Source organism: Astyanax mexicanus, chromosome 13 (assembly GCF_023375975.1).
Source record: "Astyanax mexicanus isolate ESR-SI-001 chromosome 13, AstMex3_surface, whole genome shotgun sequence".
NCBI lineage: Eukaryota > Metazoa > Chordata > Actinopteri > Characiformes > Acestrorhamphidae > Astyanax > Astyanax mexicanus.
The window spans coordinates 36,982,791-37,001,544 of record NC_064420.1 but is presented as its reverse complement, the minus strand read 5'-3'; the positions used below and the strand labels follow the sequence as shown (position 1 = coordinate 37,001,544).

Genomic DNA, 18,754 nt, shown 5'->3' with positions numbered 1-18,754 from the left:
ATTAAGACTGTCTTGGAAACCAATCCTCCAACTGTAAACACGTCTCAGGTGCTGATAAGAAGCAGCAGTTCTGTACATTGATTTGAGTAAAAATCAATCATAACTGACTGATTATTAATAAATTAATCATAATTAGGGCTGCAGATCAGTAAAAAAAGAGGAACAAAGTGATCACACAAATTGCTGTGATTAATTGTTAATAATTTCTTTTTTTTAAGATTAAAGCTCTCTAAATTATTGAAATAATCAATGTAACATATGCAAAATTAAACAATATTTATATACAGCAAGTGATGTTAATCAGTGAATAAATAAAACTGTTTTAATCCTAACAATACTATACAATAATCATGATTAATTAAGAGTAATTAAGTTTTAATGCTAGTACTTCTTTGTATTTTTGGAGGAATGATACAAATGCATATTTGTGATATATAGATATTGTTATGAATTGAAATTACTGTACACATATATGAACTGGACAAAATGAGAGCGGGGTGATAAAGTGTTAGTTTTGAAATGTAATAGTTATTGCAGAATAAATATAAATATTATTATTAATATTTATGAGATAAAAAATACCTTCTGTTAAAGACATTTGGGTTCTGTGAAAAGAGTGAATTGGTAGCAAATTAGCATAAAAGCTTTCAGATTAATTATGTTAGTGTAAACGCATCGAAATTGACTGCACTAAATATAATTTATTTTTATTAAAATAAATATAAATGCATTATGCATTTTAAGTACAATAGCTAAGATATATTAATTTTATCGAAGAATCACATATTTACATTACAGTTAGGTTTTAAATCTGTATTGCTCTCCAGTTTTAATACAAAATGTGCCTGTTTAGAACTGCTACTCATGCAATATCATTGGACAGCTGAACAGGCTTGGAGGTGAGTTCTGTTGCATCAGCTAACACCTACAGAGAGAGTGAGGCCAGTTGTCCTCAATGGAGGTCTCTGCCAAGGGTAGCTGTGGCAAACGCTTAGACATCTAATGCCACTCTGGAGCCCAGATTTAAGTTACTGTAACTGTAACTTAGAGAATGAACTGTAGCTGAGAGAGAGGCATTCAGTTTAAAGCTGGCAACGTAAACAAAACCCAGAAAGAATGTGTTTAAGGTTTGCATTTTATAAACAAACATTTTAATATTAAATTGATTGTTTTATTAATAACACACACAAACATACACTGAAGCACACACCTAGATGGAAATAAAGAGGGGTAGGCAATGTGTTTAGTAATATATTAAATAATACAATTGTATATAGTATGTTCAATAAAGTACATATGCATTTATTTATTTTTAATAAAATTCAATAAAAATGAATGGGCAGTTCGGTCAAAATTATACCATATTTCAATAATATTATACTATGAACAAAGCTGCCAGTTACATGTGTATAATGTATCATTTAAAATAATTCAGATTCTCAAAACAGTCTTAATCAAATGAAATGATGAAATGATTGTGATTCACTAACTTATTAATTGGTCAATGTATTACATAAAATATGTACAGTGCAACAATAAAACTACTGTTCCAAATGTATTGGAACACATTATAATATATTATATAATAGACTAAATTCAAGCATGCATGCATCATTTCATTTTTAATAAATAAAATTTACTGGCAAATAACAAAGCTGCCAGTCATAATTGTGCATGTTTTTTTTTTTATATTTCAGAATTAATTCATGATTGAATGAGTGATCATGATTCACTAAATCTTTAATTTTATTATTTTTTTGTATTAAATAAAATATATTGAATTTTTTAAGCACACACTAAATAAAATATGAATGCACTTTAATTTTTAACAAATACAATTCTGTAAAATAACTTACAGTTATGGTTGTACATGTAGTTTGTTTAAAGAAATTATTTCTGAATTGTAGCAAAATAGTTTAAATCATATGAATCATAGTAATTATGAATAATTTTTCTTAAAAAATCATTCTAAACTCATGGGATTTGTTTACACCTCATGATCAGTACTAAATGAGGGCACTGAAGTGGACTGTACGTGTGTGTGTGTGTGTGTGTGAGGGTCGTAGCGTTGGGTAGTTGGGCCTCGTATGGTGACGAGTTTCTGCGGCAGTATACTTGCTGATTGCTTCGTTCTCACTCCTCACAACAACCAGCTAAGACACTGCCAGAGAAACACTCACAGCAGCCTGCTTCCTCCTCTTCTCCTCTTCCCCGCTTCCCTCGCTCGGCCTCTCCCTCTCTCCTCCTCTCCCGTATCCTCCTTTCGCCTGCCCAGAGAGAGCCTTCTCTCTGGGACTCATTTTGCATATTCATGTCCTACTTCTTGGGAAGCTCTTGTGCCAGTAAGCTCAGAACTTTTTTATGAGCCGTCTTTTCACTGTCCACAAATCTTTCTTTAGAAGCTGATGACACACAAACGCTAAGATTTGCCCTTTAGGACTGAGCCGTTCTGATTCCGCTTCCACTTTCTATATGATCACGGTGGTGGTTTGCCCTGTAAACAGAAAATAACACTTTATAATGAGAGTTCAAGAGAATTCTGTGGAGTGTGGTTAGTGAATGAGATGAGGATTTATAGGAACATGTAGGACAGTGTAAAAATGGAGCAGCCAGATTAGTCGATTAGTCAGCGATTATTTCATAAAAACAATAGACACCACTGAACCTGAGATTTAAAAGGCATTTAAATGGATGTTGTTTAAACGAGGAAAGTACTGATATTTAGTGATTAAATATGTAATCTGTTGTGTTTGGGCACTTTTGGAGAAACAGACTGTAACAGTTGAGTGCAACCTGTGTATGTGAGTTATTATTTACCCATCTCCCTTTGTCCTTTTGTCCCCAGCACTTTGTGTAATGTGGTACTGTTACAATTAACGATTGACGACAATGAAATTTGTAGTCTACAAATTTAAATAATCAACATTATCGACAATATTTACTAATTATTGCAGCTCTATTATACAAATACATATACCAATCAAAATAAGGTAAAATAAGAGTGTAAACGTATTTTACTTTTGTTTTATACATAATGTAAGTAGGTCATGAACGTTTTCTCTATGTTGTGTCAGAATTTCACTATGGACCAATAGAAATACAGTAAAATTGCCTTTTTACACTGACTTCCATTAATTTTTTTTTTTTGCCATTTTAGAGCCAAAAGCTTTTTGCTTTTGCTTAACTGGTGATGGCTTGGCAATGCCCACACCTATATACGTTGTGAGTGAAGCTGAACACTGGTGAATGTGCTCATGGCAAGTCAATGTGAATTATTGTGAGTTTGAGCGAGCCATAATATAAATCCATCCACAGAGTCACATGTGCATTACTGGGTCCTGTCCCATGTCTTTTGGCATGTCAGTGTGAGAGATATACTGTAGAAACCCATATTTTACAAGCACAAGTTCCACCCGCACACTAAGAGATAGAAAGTTATGTTGTTTTTAATATGTTGTACCGAACCATGTGGTCCAAACCACAGTGTGAACAGAGCCGCAATTTTTATGTACAATTACATCCCTAAGTCTGTACATTTTGCAAAGTTCTTATATAGCCTGAGCTACATTTATATAAATGTAGTAAGGTCGATCCGGAAAAAAGCTAATTATATTAATTTGCAATAGGGTCATTAAAAGCTGGACTGGAAACTTCTTACACAATAAAACAGCAATTAAAACGAAGCCAAATATAATCATCAGCCAGAGAAACAGAGGAAAGTCCCAGACATACCAAGAAAGAGAGATACAGACAGATTAAGAGAGAGAGATAGGAAACGATTGACAGAGAGAGAGAGAGAGAGAGAGACACACACACACCTCAGAGGAGCTGAGAGCACACCTTTATGCTGCGTCAGCTATGAACTATGATCATCCACAAACAATGCCATGACTCAGTTGTTTGCAAATAAAAGCTGAAACTAGGTTCAAGAGGTCCAGCCTATATTTACCCTTAAGTAGCTATTAGAGTGAGGCAGTGAGTGTGTGTTGAAGCATATGTGTGTGTGCCTTTGTGTGTCTGTGTGTGTAGGTGTTTGTAAGTGAGACAGCTTGTATGAGTGTGTCATAGAGAGCGCGAGAGAGAAGCAGTAGGCCGGCCTGTGATTGGCTCCACGCTCGCGGAGGCAGCGTTGCAGGCTGTATCGGCCGGTATTCCCCACAGCTGGGTTATTTTAGGGAGCCTGCCTCTCTCCTCGCGGCCTTGGCAGAAAGACGGGCCTCACAGCTGATAGGAGCGGACCCTCGGATGGAGTGGGAGCGAGTGAGTGAGTAGGAGAGTAGAAAGGACAAGAAGGAAAGAGGGCGAGCGGAGAGCAGCACTGCCAAGGACACAGAACGGCCCAGCGCTATGATAAAGCACACACAGCTCAGTGTGACTTAGCCCCCTCAGTCACAAGCTCCTAAATCCCACACTGAGAAGGCGAGGGGCCCTATAGCACGAGCCCGGCTTTCGGCCTGCTGTGACAAATACCGGTGTTTTAATCAGTGGCTTACAGTACTTACATAATCTTGAGTGACATTCATTGCGAAATTAAATAGTTAAGGCTATAGTTTGGCTTTCAGGCATTTACACAGTTGAAGTGCTAAGAAAAAGACACAATGGATGCTGATTAAATAGTAAATTTATTTATAATAATAATAATAATAATAATTAATTTGTAATAATAGACTTGCTTAGTACATCCTAAGACAAAATGTAAATGAAAGGGAGGCTGTGTTTTTTTTTTTTCAATGTATGCCCCTAAATTGTGGAATACTCTGCCCTTAGGTTTAATACATGCTGGGTCAAAAGAAGACTTAAATTTGAGTTTTGGACACAGTGGATGTTTACATTAATTTGTCGGAAAGTGCGGTACTGTTTGTATGAAGCGCATTGTTTTATGGTTAATGGGATTTTTTTATCATTAATTTGATCATTTTTGCTATGTAAATATATATATATATATATATATATATATATATATATATATATATGTGTGTATATATATATATATACGCATATATATGTATATATACATATATATATATATATATATATATATATATATATATATATATATATATATATATATATATATATATATATATATGTTTGCTTACCTACTTACTGTCATCCAGTTAAGTATTACAGGCCATGCTAAAAAATGCACTGAAATATACATTATGTTCTAGAAATTCACTGGGTGAATTTGAATTCTACAGTGCTGCGTAACAATTTTCGTTATAAAATGAGGGTAATTTCCCAGAAGGTGTGACAAAATTCTACAGAAAGTACCTAATGTAATTTAAATGATCTGTGCTGTAAAAGAAAGCAGTGATTCTTATAATTAAAATAATAACATTTTTATGAGACCGAACAACAATGACTCTACATAGTAGAAAATACTATTTCTGATGAACAGTAGTGCTCTGTAAATTTTATTGTGTACACACTTATTGTGATCAGCTTATTAACAGGCGTTCTTCCTTAAGTGAAGGAGACAGGAGCATCCCAAATTAGGATACTAATTTCTAATTAGACAGTATTGTCCCATAATGCAAATTGAAATGGAAATGAAAGGGCTACTCCTGCCAGAAATAATTTTCCAAAAAAAGTTTAGATAACGATGCAAGTGCAGAGACGACCGGGGCTGGAAAACATGCAGTGACGTATGCTGGGAAAGTAACATTTTATCATTTCCTCTGAGTACAACACAGGTGAGTACAACTTCCTGTCAGAGTCTGATTCCCCTTAAATGACATTTTGTTGTTTGTTGTGAAAAAATCAACAGGAATCGCAACAGAGATGCACCCATACTTCTGTGAGCCTTGTGCACTAGGGGGAGTGGGTTCTGGCAGGGAATTGGTTGAATACTAGTCCCGGCTCAGGATGACATCATTAAACGCATGTGTACAGGCAAAAATCAATTCAACCGTTTATATGCATGTCACATGCCCACAAAATGGATGTGTATCTGTTTCACATTTAACTAAAAAATATAATATTTCCTAAAAATAATGATCTAGTTTTTAAAGCGTGTAAATAACACTTGTGTAAATGATATCTCGCATATGTTGTTTCTACTGTTTTTAATATTAACTAACACACACAGATAAGACTTTTCCTTTAAAGTACCTTGCAAGTAGGCTTGTCACATTAATTACATTTTATTGAGTTATCATACAAATTATAGACATGAGTTTTGCTGACCTTGATATTGCCTAATGTGCTTACTTAGCAAAGTGAGACCAATAAAGTGAGTAAGGTGGCATGCCACCTGTTTAAAAAATATATTGTAAATATATAGGATATATTTAAATATTTAGGATTTTCCTAAGGTTTTTTACTGCATTATTACACTGGTATAATATCATTATTATATCAGTGGCATAATATTTCCTTAAATTGACAATAATATCGTTTCTTGCCATCATGTCTGTGACAATTTACAGTATATTGTCCAAGAAAAATCAGCTATAGTAACAGGCCTAGCAGCAAGAAACTGAAGCTTGTGGTCATTGCCGACTAAGAAGGCAAGTGACTGGACAGCACAAGTCTGGCCTCTGACACACTGGTATACTTACAGGGTTACATAATACTGAATGACACTACGGAACAATAATTAGCAAGTGACTTGACACTGCCTGCCACCAAATGCTGCTCCCTATAGTTCCTCAAATACATAATATTCCTATACACTCCTACACAAACTCACACACACTCAAACAAAAATCAGTACACACCCAGCCTGTGCCAACCCTACAAACCAAACAACTGACCAACCAACCAACCAACCTACCAACCAAGTCCCTGTCACACATATTATCTAATATACTATAACTCCTATTTGCTCATTCTCTGTATGATCATTTGATCAATAATACGCGGTGAATGAGGCTTAAAGAGGTCATGTGATGTTTGAGCTTCGTGTCTAAGGTAGCTTACTGTGCTGGACAGTCTGGCACCATCCATGCGCTTTTATGACAGCTGCTGATACAACATTCCAGGGGGCTGATGTGTTATCTGTGCTTGAGCAAACACACCTGTAATTAGGAGGCTATTTCAGTCGCGGTTCTGCCCTGCGTGCCGCCTCGCTCGAGTGTCGTTTTAGCTGAGGGTTAAGTGGGACGAGTGAAACTGGGCGAGGTGACTCGATTCTGGGTTTACTGGAGCAACTTTAAGTAATAGTCTTGTAAAAAATCAAATCACACAATAATTTGCAAAATCTATCTGCCAGGATATGTTTGGTTTCCAAGGTCTGCTTTAGTTAGAGCTGCAATGCTAGCTTATGCAGCTTCTGAGAAATGGAAGTCTATGACCAATGATAAGCATTGTGTAATCTGCAGGCCTGAATCATCACCAGTCGCCTCAAAACCTGTCTTCTAGCTTAGTATGTGTTTGGACATAGACTTTGTAAGGACATGCTGGCATATATAAAAATGTGCAATAGCATTTTAAGGTGTTGTTCAAGCTGTTAGTGGTGAAGGACTTTTAACATTCCATTCACCACTTGATAAATAATGACATGCTCCGTTTAAGATCAGATTAAGTACTACTCATGTTCAGTTCCGGTTAATTTCTGTTTTCTAATATTTAAGACACCTTTGCCAGGTATAGCTAACAACCTGTCCATCCTGCTGTGCCAGGTGTACACTCCTGCGTCATCTGACATCCCTGTCACCTTTGCACACACCACACACACGCACGAACACTCTAAAGGTGGGGAAGTGTTTTGACTAGAAAAACATGAGAGAGAACATGCCACTTGATAAATCTCACATACAACACCAGCAGCTTCCTGTGGCGTAGCTGACTTTTTTATAGGCTTATTAGTGTAGTATTAATCAATTATAATACACTTATAAGTAAATATCTTGCTGTGTAATAGATTTAAGGCACATTTTAAGACTCCTTTATGCTTAGTGTTTACTCTGTATTCACTTTGTCCAAATTCGTGAATATTCTCTGAAAGCTTAGGGATATGCATTGGGATATGGACTTCTAATATGTTTTTATCAGTAAAGAAGAGCAGGGTGGAGAATGTCATTATTTTCATTTAACGTTATGTATATATACATAATGTTTACAATCTGAAAACTGATTGCAAAATTAAATTGTCCACAACTGTGCTAATCCATCGATATGCCATGACCATTAGTCTCCACACTGAATGCAGAAGTTGCTGAAAATGTTTAAGATAAGGCAGATTCAAGAAGTTGAATGTTGGTTGTAATCATCTTGTCAATTTTTAAACATTAGTTTAATGTTAAAGAAAAAGCCAGGTCCTGAATTTTTAACTTAAATTTGTAATAAGCTTTATTGTCCTTTTAAGTTCATTTTATATTACTAAAATAACAATAACATAATAATACATCTAATTATGCAATTAATCCCTTTTACAAAGCAATTACCTTTTAGCTTTTAAAAATATTTAGATGATAGAAATTGGAATAAAATGCTTAAATATTCTACAAAAAAAAATATGAATAAATAAAACCACACAATGGAAAATAGTGAGGTCAGCAAAAATAATTGAGGTCACCTCTGCAAGTTAACAATGTAATTATCATAATAGGCCTAATTTAATAATTTACTTTAAAATAGGTAAGTATCCTTAAATGTTTCCATATTCATCCATGGCTAACATAATTCTTTAATTTAATTATGTTTTCTTTTTATTAAAAGCTGCGTATTGTCTACACTTTCAGAATCCAGTATTGAAAGACCTTCAAACCAGCATCGTGATACTACACTTTGTACTACAATTTAAATATTTAAAAATTACTGTATTTATAAAATGTATAATCAATTATAATTAAGGTAAATATTTATTTTCAAACCAGCTTTGTGGTTCCTCACATGGTATCGGTACTGAAATGGAAATTATGCTATTGTTACATCCCTAGAGTAAAGTAAAAGATAAAACTAGCTTCTTTTTTGTCATTTTAGACCCTTGTATTAATATAATTCAAATTCATACATGCTACTTAAGATTAATTATTTATTTTTTTAACTTGATTGTTTGGATTTTTTGTGCAATATTATTGTTTTAGTTACAGGCACTGTGATGCCAAACTTGGTATCTGTACTGAATAGGATATTCTTGTATTCTTTTATCCCTAAAATCAATTACAGGCAAACTTGTCTGCTTTTTAGGCCGAAGATTAAACGGTTAAAGTTGATTCTCACAGGATAGATTTTTCCGAAGCACGAGTTGAGATGAGTTGAGTCGCGTGTGAAGTGGACCCAAAGGGCATAATAGCACACTAAAGCACATCGTCCTCATAAACACACGCACTCACAAACACATCATGCCCATAAAGCTCCTTCCTTGCCAGATGAGTCACAGGTGGAACCGAATGCTGGATGTAAACAGGATCGGTCACTTTCCATCTTAAGTCCAGTTCCTCAGCAGAAAGGAAAAGAAGGGCTGTCATGGTTTCACCATGTGTTTGGGCTTAAAACAGTACAGGCCTTAAATATTGAATATAGAAAAACATGTACACAGATACACAGTTATAAACACACACACACACACACACTCTCACACACCTCGTGATTCTGTTTCTGCTGCATTTGCTAAATTGTTCACTGTTGTGTCCCTGCGTGTGTCTCGTGAGGTGGAGCGGCTTGCCGGGGTCACATGACGGCAGGAATTCCTCGCTGCTTTGGGCCTGATGTAATCCCTAATACAGGCTTTCAGGAAGTAGGGGGGAAAAGCACGCGGCTGCCAGCTGGCACACCCTGCCTGTCGTCTGAGTGTGTGCATGTGTGTGTGTGTGTGCCCTCGCACCTCTGACACACTTCGGCTGCAGGGCAGGCAGGTGCCACATTCATTAGCACTGATTCATATCAGTTTTCGTAATAATAAATAGATAGAGACATAGCTGTGTTTAGACTACTGGGGCGTCGTCCGTATTCCCCTTGAACTTGCTCACCTTGAGCAGTCTGAGACTGACACTATATTGACCGTGCTGTAGGATCTAGTGTCTGGATGTAGAGAATCTAACCCTCAGGAGAAAATCTACTGTTTTTCCTTTTAAATCAGGAGCAGGCAAAGATAGTGCTACATTTATCACCATTGCTGCCATTCTTTCTTGCTATATCATATATCATAATATATATGATATATCATACTGTATATATATCTTTTTTTTTGACATATTGTATCACTGCATTGTGACTAGCATGCTACCCTGTCTGGACATAAGTATTGGGACAGCTGCTAAGCATATTAAAAAGAGTGTATTCTGTTTTGTTTAAATAACTGTCCCTTTAGTTTAGGAAATTTAGTAGGATTTAGTCATTTTGTTTAGTGCAGCCCACAATTGGTATATAGGTTTGTGTTAAACGGTTCTAGAATGTTATATTCTATTAACAATTCTCTAGAGAGACTAGACAAGATGTGTGTGTGCATTTGCACATCTGTGTCAGAAGTGATTGTAACTTAAAGTATTAAAGTAGTTCATCCTGTTCATTATATGGGTATATAGTGTAGTTTGTGAGTAGGACTTACATACTGTATTAGCATTTTCTACAGCATATTTTATTTAATGAAAATCAAGTATTTCCAAAACAACAACTTTACAGGAGAGAGAAAAACCTTCTAAAATTTCAGTGGAAGTCAATGTAAAAGGAGTTTGTTTTAGGTCATTTCTATTGGTCCATCCCTCAAGAAATTTTGGCACAGTTTAAGGGACAGTTTGTCTATTTAAATTATGTAGTAAACTAAAAATCGACAAAAATGGACAGCAACAATATATATAATACATATTTTAAGTTTTGCTGTATTTTCTTGATCGCAACATATCAAATTGAATCATTTAACCGCTAACAATTAAGATTTAAATTGAAAATTTTAGGACATTTAGGAAGTTTAATAAATTTAAGGGGGTCTACATTTTGGTTTTCAAATGAGTCAGCGGTGGTTAGGATGTTGTGGCTGAGGGGCTTCAGGTAGGCCTTAGAGTTAGAACTGTGGCAATGTAAATGTGTGCAGGTAGAAGTGAGTTTAATATCTCTAAAACCATCCAAAACTATTAATAAAAAAATGAATAAATTAATACATTAATACTAATTAATAGCCTTAATAACTTTGCCAAATCTTCTTTTAATTCAATTTATTGTATTAAATTGTTTTAATAGTTTAAAAGTTGTCCTTTTTTACAACCTTTTATACAACATACAGATTTTGTATTGCCATGTACAGTAAATGTATTAATAACTACATTAATAAAATAATTAAGTAAGATAACATCAAATTGATTTGTGTTCATGTTGAGTTGGGGTATTTTGGGCTGTGGTCATTTGGTTATAGGGGAAAGCAGTTTGACTAATGGTTGAGGTAGATGCAGATATGTATAGACTATCTATTCTGACTATAGTGGTGGTGGTGAGAAGGCGGGGCTTAAACAGACATTTTAAAGCTGTAAAATTCCAACTATAGAAGAAAATGCTGAAATAAAATAAAAGGAAAATCCTGACCTTTAACACACTTCAGACGTACCAGCCTGACACATTTGTCACATCCCAAAACATTGACATATCTGAGAACAAGAGGTATGATCATCCTAGTAAACATAAATGTGTCCTCTTATTTTCTGTTTTTACCAACCAGCGATTTTAGGATTTGCTAATGCAACAATGCTGCTTTTGAGAAATTTATATAGAGTATTGACAACATTTGAATTTGAACAGTAGATTAAATGCTATTAAATGTATTTGCCAAGCATAAGAGTAGAAAACATATTAGCTCTAAGACTGTATAATGTATTGTATTTAGAAGGACTCACAAATCAATAATAATAGATTAGCTTGTGGCTAGTGTGTTAGCCTGGGGCATTGTAAAGCTTTCTTTTTGTTTTGTTTCTGTGCTGCTAAGAAACCTGTCTGAATGGATTAGGCAAGATTTAGCTGCCTCATAATTGTATATATTATACGTAAATCTCATTCAATATTACACTTGTATGAATCAGTATGCTCTAATAAATTCAGAGCACTTTTCTCATAAAGGTGTGCAGTCAACTATTTAAAATACCAAAAAAAATAGTTTTTTAATTGCAGTGAGGTGTAGAGAGTGAAGTTCACACAGGATTTCATTGCTGCGTGAGGTTATTTTGTTGTTATTTTAAAAAATAAATCACAATATATAATTCTGTTCCTTTTCATGTTCATATTGTCTACATCATATGTATATATAATTATATGTATTTGCCACTCCTTATTTTTGCTGCATTTTTGTTCATACTATGAACAAACAACAATTGTGAATTGTTACATTGCTAGCAATTATAGTAAATATTTTTAATCTATTTTTTTATAATCTTATTCATGTAACAAATTACGTTTGTTTTATCTTTTGGGTCGACTGGTTGACGTCTGCACTTCCGATGTTCCTTTTGATGTCTAACGATAAAGAAAGCATGATAAAAATGTAAAGCATGTCTTTTCGTCCGACAAAGAAAAAAAACGCATACACACATACACATAGAATTTTACCTAAATTAAACATAAATATTCTTTTTAGTATTATTTGTAAGTATCGAATTATCAAACTAATAAGAAGAATTAATCTTAAATTACAGTATTATTTTCCTGTCTTTGTCGAACAGCTGTGGACTTTTATGGATTATTTTAGGTTCATACATCATATAAAAACCAGTGATGTCCTGTATAAGGCTTTGAAATGAGATTTAGCTAGAATGTGTTGATAATTCAGATTTGGAGTGTAACTGTAAAGCAGACAGAGAGAGGAGCAGATATAGAGATGGATAGGACACATGGACGTGTTCACTGATGGATAAATGAATGTGATAGGATACTCACCGCAGCGTCTGCAGCACCGGCCTTCTTCTCCTGGCAAGGACATCGGCATGAAACATTCCACTGTGAAGGAAGAGTATAGCTGTCATAGTGCTCCTCTCTTTCTCTCTTTCTCTCTCTCTCTCTCTCTCTCTCTCTCGCAGAATTGTCACAATGTCCATTGTACAGGAGCATGCTACTGACATTCCCCAGACTTAATCATCTTAAAAGGAAAGTCACCTGACGAATGCTTGGTGTTACACTCTATAAAAAACATAATTATATTCAACTACTTTTGTTGAAATCAAGTAAATACTTTGATTCAGTAAGTGTTTGAGTTGAATAAACTTAAACCTAACATCTTTTTTTTAATAGTGAACAAATATTAATATTGTCACTGTAAAAAAAAAAAAAAGTCACTCCTGCTCTACAGGCTGAAATATGAGAACATGAGATCACAGGGGGGGACATTTAAAGCTGGAAAGAAATCAGCTTAGGATACATTTTTGTCGCACTACAAAATGGAGTGCCACCAAGGAAAGATTAAAGGGTCAAAATGAAATATTAAAACATTCCTTTGAAAGGGGTGCTTTTTTTCTGTAAAGTGAGCCGGCTTGGGTAGCCCCTAAAGTTCCCCAAACTTTCCTGTGAATAACAGTTATGTCAGTGTTAAGCGGCCCATATCTTGCATTCTTGCATTTTTACATTCTTGTTATTCTTCAGAATTTAGGCTCTTTTTTGATGTTACTGTGGAATTAAGACTAGTATATGTATTAAAAATACCTTTGTTTAGATTGATTGCAGTGTATTGTGATTCCTTTAGAAATCACTTCAGGCTGAAACACTACTTATAACTTCAGTGTGAATAGGTATTTCCATATATGGACTGTATAGAAGCTTCAGCAATGTTTTTTGTACTACATCAAACTCTTACTTTGTTGCTATGGTAAATCTATCATACAATGTATGTATATGACTACAATCATTTATGCTAAACCCAATATCATCCACTTTGTTTACCTGCATACGAATGCATCAATGAATGTCACTGCGCCATGTTAATCAAGGCTAATAGCGTTTTCTTTTCTTTTTTTTCCAAAACTTGTATAAATTAATAAGTTCATTGCTGTTTAAAAGAGTTCATCTGAATTATTATGCTATTATATTATATAATGTGGTCCTAAAATGTCAATATATTGTTTGACCCAATTATTTTGGGGTCAGTGTATTGTTTAAACAAAAAAAAAGTTATTGCGACAGGCCTACATATGTAAAGGCCTGTGTTTTGATTGGTTGCCCTCTATTGTGACTGATACAAAAATCAGTCATCAAATCAGCTGAAACAGCTAGTATAACTTATGATGATGATATGAGTGGGCAGATATGAACTGCTGTAAAATAAGTAGGTGGCTATATGCAAATGCTTTGGTCTGTTTCTGTACTGCGTCCAACTCTTTCTTTTCACAAAAAAAAAACTAGAAAAAAATAGGTCTTCCCTGATACAGGCCCTTAATGCGGCAAGGCTTTCTAAAACCTGGGCTCTGATGAGACAGCTAGATTAAAGAGAGTCGGCAGAAAAAAGGGTCTGACTAAAAAAGCTGCAAGCTCGACACTATTATACCTCAAATGACTGACAAGTAAAGAACAGGTTGCTACAGTTCTCCCAAAAAAGGGAAAAGAAAAAAGAAAGATAGAAGGCTATAAGGATCTGTCTAGGGAGACAAAGTGCAAACATTGCATTCCTAAACAATATCAGTTTACTCAAGAGACTGATGATCAATGCGAGCTCTATTTGTAGAACTGGAGAGCATTACTAATTTAAACGGCCCACCTTTCAGCCTGAGAAATACACCACTACCGATACGCACCGGCTCCTGGTAACAGCATGGCTACTCACCATGAGTTAAACAACTGGTGCATATGCAATTAGTACATGTATATTTTTACTGTCGTAACTAATTTTGTGACAGTAATAATGATGTATTTATATATTCAAATTTCTTTTTCTTTATAAATGGGCCAATAGAAATGCTCGAAAATGTTTTGCAATAACATCTTTACACACTGATTTCAATTAAAGGTTGCATTCCATTAAAGATTTTTTTTATTTTCTCTTTTTTAAAGTTGCCGTTTTGGGGAATTCTATGCTAATTAACTACTAATAAACGTTTATTTATGTGCTCCTGTTCTTTTTGCTTACTCAAAAAAGCTTCAACCTGGATCTTTATAAATCTTATTTGTGACAACATTCTTTGTGAAAAGCACTTATATAAACACATTTGCACTGAAATGAGCTGCATAAATAAAAAAAGAAAGGGCCAGTAAAAAAATGTCTAAATTACTAGTTAAAAGTCTAAAACGAATAGTAATTTAAAATCTTGTTGCAATAATTAAATTGATTTTAAGACCACTCTTGTAAAAGAAAAGTGCATTTATGTATATTTTTAAAAGTATACTTAACATGGAAAAGTACATACTTTTAACATTAAAATTAAAATGTACTTAAATACATATTAATGTACTATTTTGGAACAATATATGGCAACTGTAATTAACTGTATTTGTAATTACGCTATATGTTTTAATACAACATAAAAGCATTATATTGTGCTTTTGAGTTCTTTTTTGTATGGCTTTTTTGTATTCTCCAAACCTAAGTTGATTTAAGTATGTGGTTTTTTTTTTAAACATAATTTTTAACACACTTAAAGTATATTGTAAATGTATTACTGTATGTATTGAAGTACTTATTGTGTACAGATTAATGCTAATGGAAACTTTAATGCCAAGACACATATATATTTTCTATCAACACAATGTATAATTTAAAGCATACTGATTAAAAAAAACATTTAATGGAAAAACAGAGAAAGTATTAACCCTAGTATTTAATGTGTATTTTTTATAAATTACATTAAATTGAAAATGTACTTTTAGTATTCTTAGCCTAATTTGAACATATTTTAGTGCTCTAAAGTATACTTCATTTTCACAAGGGTAGTGTGATATATTTTAATGTAGACATATAAATATATGTTTATTATAGATGTAAATATATAATAAACTTGATCACAGATGGAAATCTTCTTACCTGTGGTTCTCTGCAGGAACAGGCTGAGTGCTCTTGGTGAGCTCTAGGAACACGCTGGAGTGAGATAAAGTTGAGGGGCTTTCCGCTGAAGGGAAGTCCAGCAGTAAACAAGCTGTAGAATTAAAAAGACAAAACCACATTCCGTGATTACAGTAAAAACCCACCAATCCATCAGCTTTCTTTACGACCTGGGGAGGGTGATGGAGGGCCTGGGACGTGTTCAGTAACTGGGATTGATTTTCTCTGTCAGCACTATTTGTTCAGAGAAGAGGACGAGGGTGGCAGGGGTGACAGTGGGTGTAGAATCACTCCCCAGTGAATATGCCAATAACCTCTTGTGTTCAGGGGCTGGAACTGGAGTAAACTTCTGTGTGTGTGTGTGTGTGTGTGTATATATATATATATATATATATATATATATATATATATATATATATATATATATATATATATATATATATATTTCCATCCCCTCCTGTAGGGGACTTGAGGTTTATTTTCACATTTCATGTCCTAACTCTCAATACTTCATAACTTACATAAGTTTTTATCAAGTAGTTTCTCAATAATGCGTTGCAGCAGCTATTTAATAGGCATAAATAAAAAAAAGTATTAAGATACAGAATTATAGGACTATAATTTAAATCTGTACACCATAAAAGCCTAAATGAGCGTTCACACCTCAGTTCCTTACTATTCCTCACAAAGTGCATAATATACAGATAAGTTTCAGATTAGCCACCAAACAATTTATACAGCGTACGTTTAGAGAATTTATAGTATATATAAGTTAAGTGAACAGTTAAATTGAATGACTTAATAAGTCTCAGTGAGTTTAAAGAGCAAATCATATAAAAGTTGGCAAACTTTGGTCATATCATACTTTAAATCAAATAAAAAAAAATCTAATAAACGCAAAACTCTTAATGCAGCATTTTAAAGCATTTATTAGCATGCAATAAGCTATTTATAAGCATTAAATTATTATTAAATAACTCTTTACACTCTAAAAGCCTGTATGGGCGTTCACACCTTACATACTTACTGTTAAAGGTGCACTATGTACATGTTTGGTTTTAGTTAGCTACAAAATGATTTATCATATATATTTATATATATATTTTTCATTTCATAACTGAATATATTGACTGAAAAATAAGTCTAGAGTTTATAGAGCAAACTATCTAAAAGTTGTCAATACTTTGAGTATATCAAACTTCATAAATCAAAGCAAAACTCTCTTACTGCAGCTTTATCAAACATTTATAAGCATTTATAAGCCTTTAATTAGCATTTTTGAGCATTTAATAAGGATTTAATACACTTAAAAATAAGATAGAAAGAGAGAGAGTGAGCAAGAGCGAGAGTAGCTATAACATCAGAGGTAAATACACCTGTAAAGTGACACAGAGCTCTGTAAGTCTCTTACCTGTCCTGAGAGCTGGATTGGAAGATCATCAGTCCTCTCAGTCAGAGTTCAGTGATACTGAGATACCTGTGTTTGTTCTGTATTTCCAGAAATCGGAGGATAGAGCTGCTGTCCTCCTGCTGCCGGGTCAGTGCTGAGTGAAATGCACACAGCTGCTGCTGTTGACCACAAGCCAGTGCTCCCTTCAGACAAGCCGGTACAAGTCAAGGCATGTTCCTGTTCAGCAGAGCGCCCTCTGCCTCAGCATGAGAGAGAGAGAGAGAGAGAGAGAGAGAGAGCACAGAGGAGAGAACCCAGCATCAGAGGTGACGGGACAAATGAGAGGTTTCTATTCTGCAACACTGTACACCCCCTCTCTAAAACACTGGAGTTAGTAGGTAGACCAGCCAAACACAAAAATGACTAATAACCGGTGTGTATTACCTGCAAAGACTTATATATGTGGGTAAGATATCACATTGACATCATTTTTGGAAGATATTTACACCTAAAAATTGATGCATTGAATTTATTGCACATATCTTTGGAATATCTGCTTGATGAACAATGTCTAGTTTGAGCAATAACTCAAATTAATTTAATTACTTTTCTAAACTCTTTTTATTTAAAACAACACATCCCAGTCAAACAACACCGGAAAATTAATCAAATATAGTGTGTATCACACACAGCTTCTCTAATATAATATAGAGATTTCGCATGTAGGGGTAAATAGTTATCCTTACTGCCACAGTAACTGCATATAAGATGTAATACCTACAATGCATTATACATACAGTACAGTATTGGATTGTTCACATATATTACTATGTAATGCTACAGCATATAGTACTGGTAATTCTATTCAGGCATAAGAGATATTGAACACCAAAAGCAGTGTAATGCATTATACTTAGTACTTAGTACTGTACTGAATGTAAAGACATATGCTGCCTGATTCATTAACGAGATTACCTGGCACCCCCTGGTGGTGGAGTTCAAAGCATTCAAATATAATTGTTGGAAAATCTTTACACTAAAAAGTGAAGCACTGGATTAAATTAATAGATTGATCTACAAAAAAATACATGTATTTATTCTAGAATTCCATTTTGGATATAGACAGATTTGCAAACAAAAAAAAAAGTCAAATTAGTTGTTAAAAAAGTACAAGCCTGTTAAAAGCCTTATGCTCTACACATCTAAACTGAGACATTTACAAAAAAAATGTAAGAAAAAAGTGCCATTATTATCCAGTCAAAAAAAAAGGAACCGTGTCAAAAATATAATATATGAAATTTAAAAGTCCATCTTACTGTTCATTCGCTCTGTGAAATTCGTCACACCTCTGAAATCATTCCCATCACTGCTTTCTATTACAGATATTAGCTGCTGCTCTTGTGGCTTTCCTCCAATTAGACTTGAACCAATGAATCTCTCTGTAGGAGATGAGCGCTGTAGAAGTCCTACAGTAG

At 34.3% G+C, this 18,754-nt stretch overlaps 2 long non-coding RNA genes across 2 annotated transcripts in view; one reads left to right on the top strand and one right to left on the bottom strand.

Annotated features, from left to right (window-relative positions):
- Nucleotides 1-18,754, top strand: part of LOC125780561 (uncharacterized) — a 44,382-nt gene that overhangs the window by 6,740 nt on the left and 18,888 nt on the right. Inside the window, exon 2 of the long non-coding RNA XR_007423793.1 lies at nucleotides 17,390-17,605. This is a non-coding gene — a long non-coding RNA (uncharacterized LOC125780561). The remainder of the gene's footprint in view (nucleotides 1-17,389; nucleotides 17,606-18,754) is intronic.
- LOC103039899 (uncharacterized) lies at nucleotides 768-17,425 on the bottom strand. Its single transcript, XR_454520.4, has 4 exons — nucleotides 17,301-17,425; nucleotides 15,872-15,983; nucleotides 12,805-12,864; nucleotides 768-2,494 (listed from the first exon to the last, which is right to left on the bottom strand). It is a non-coding gene; the product is annotated as an uncharacterized LOC103039899 (long non-coding RNA).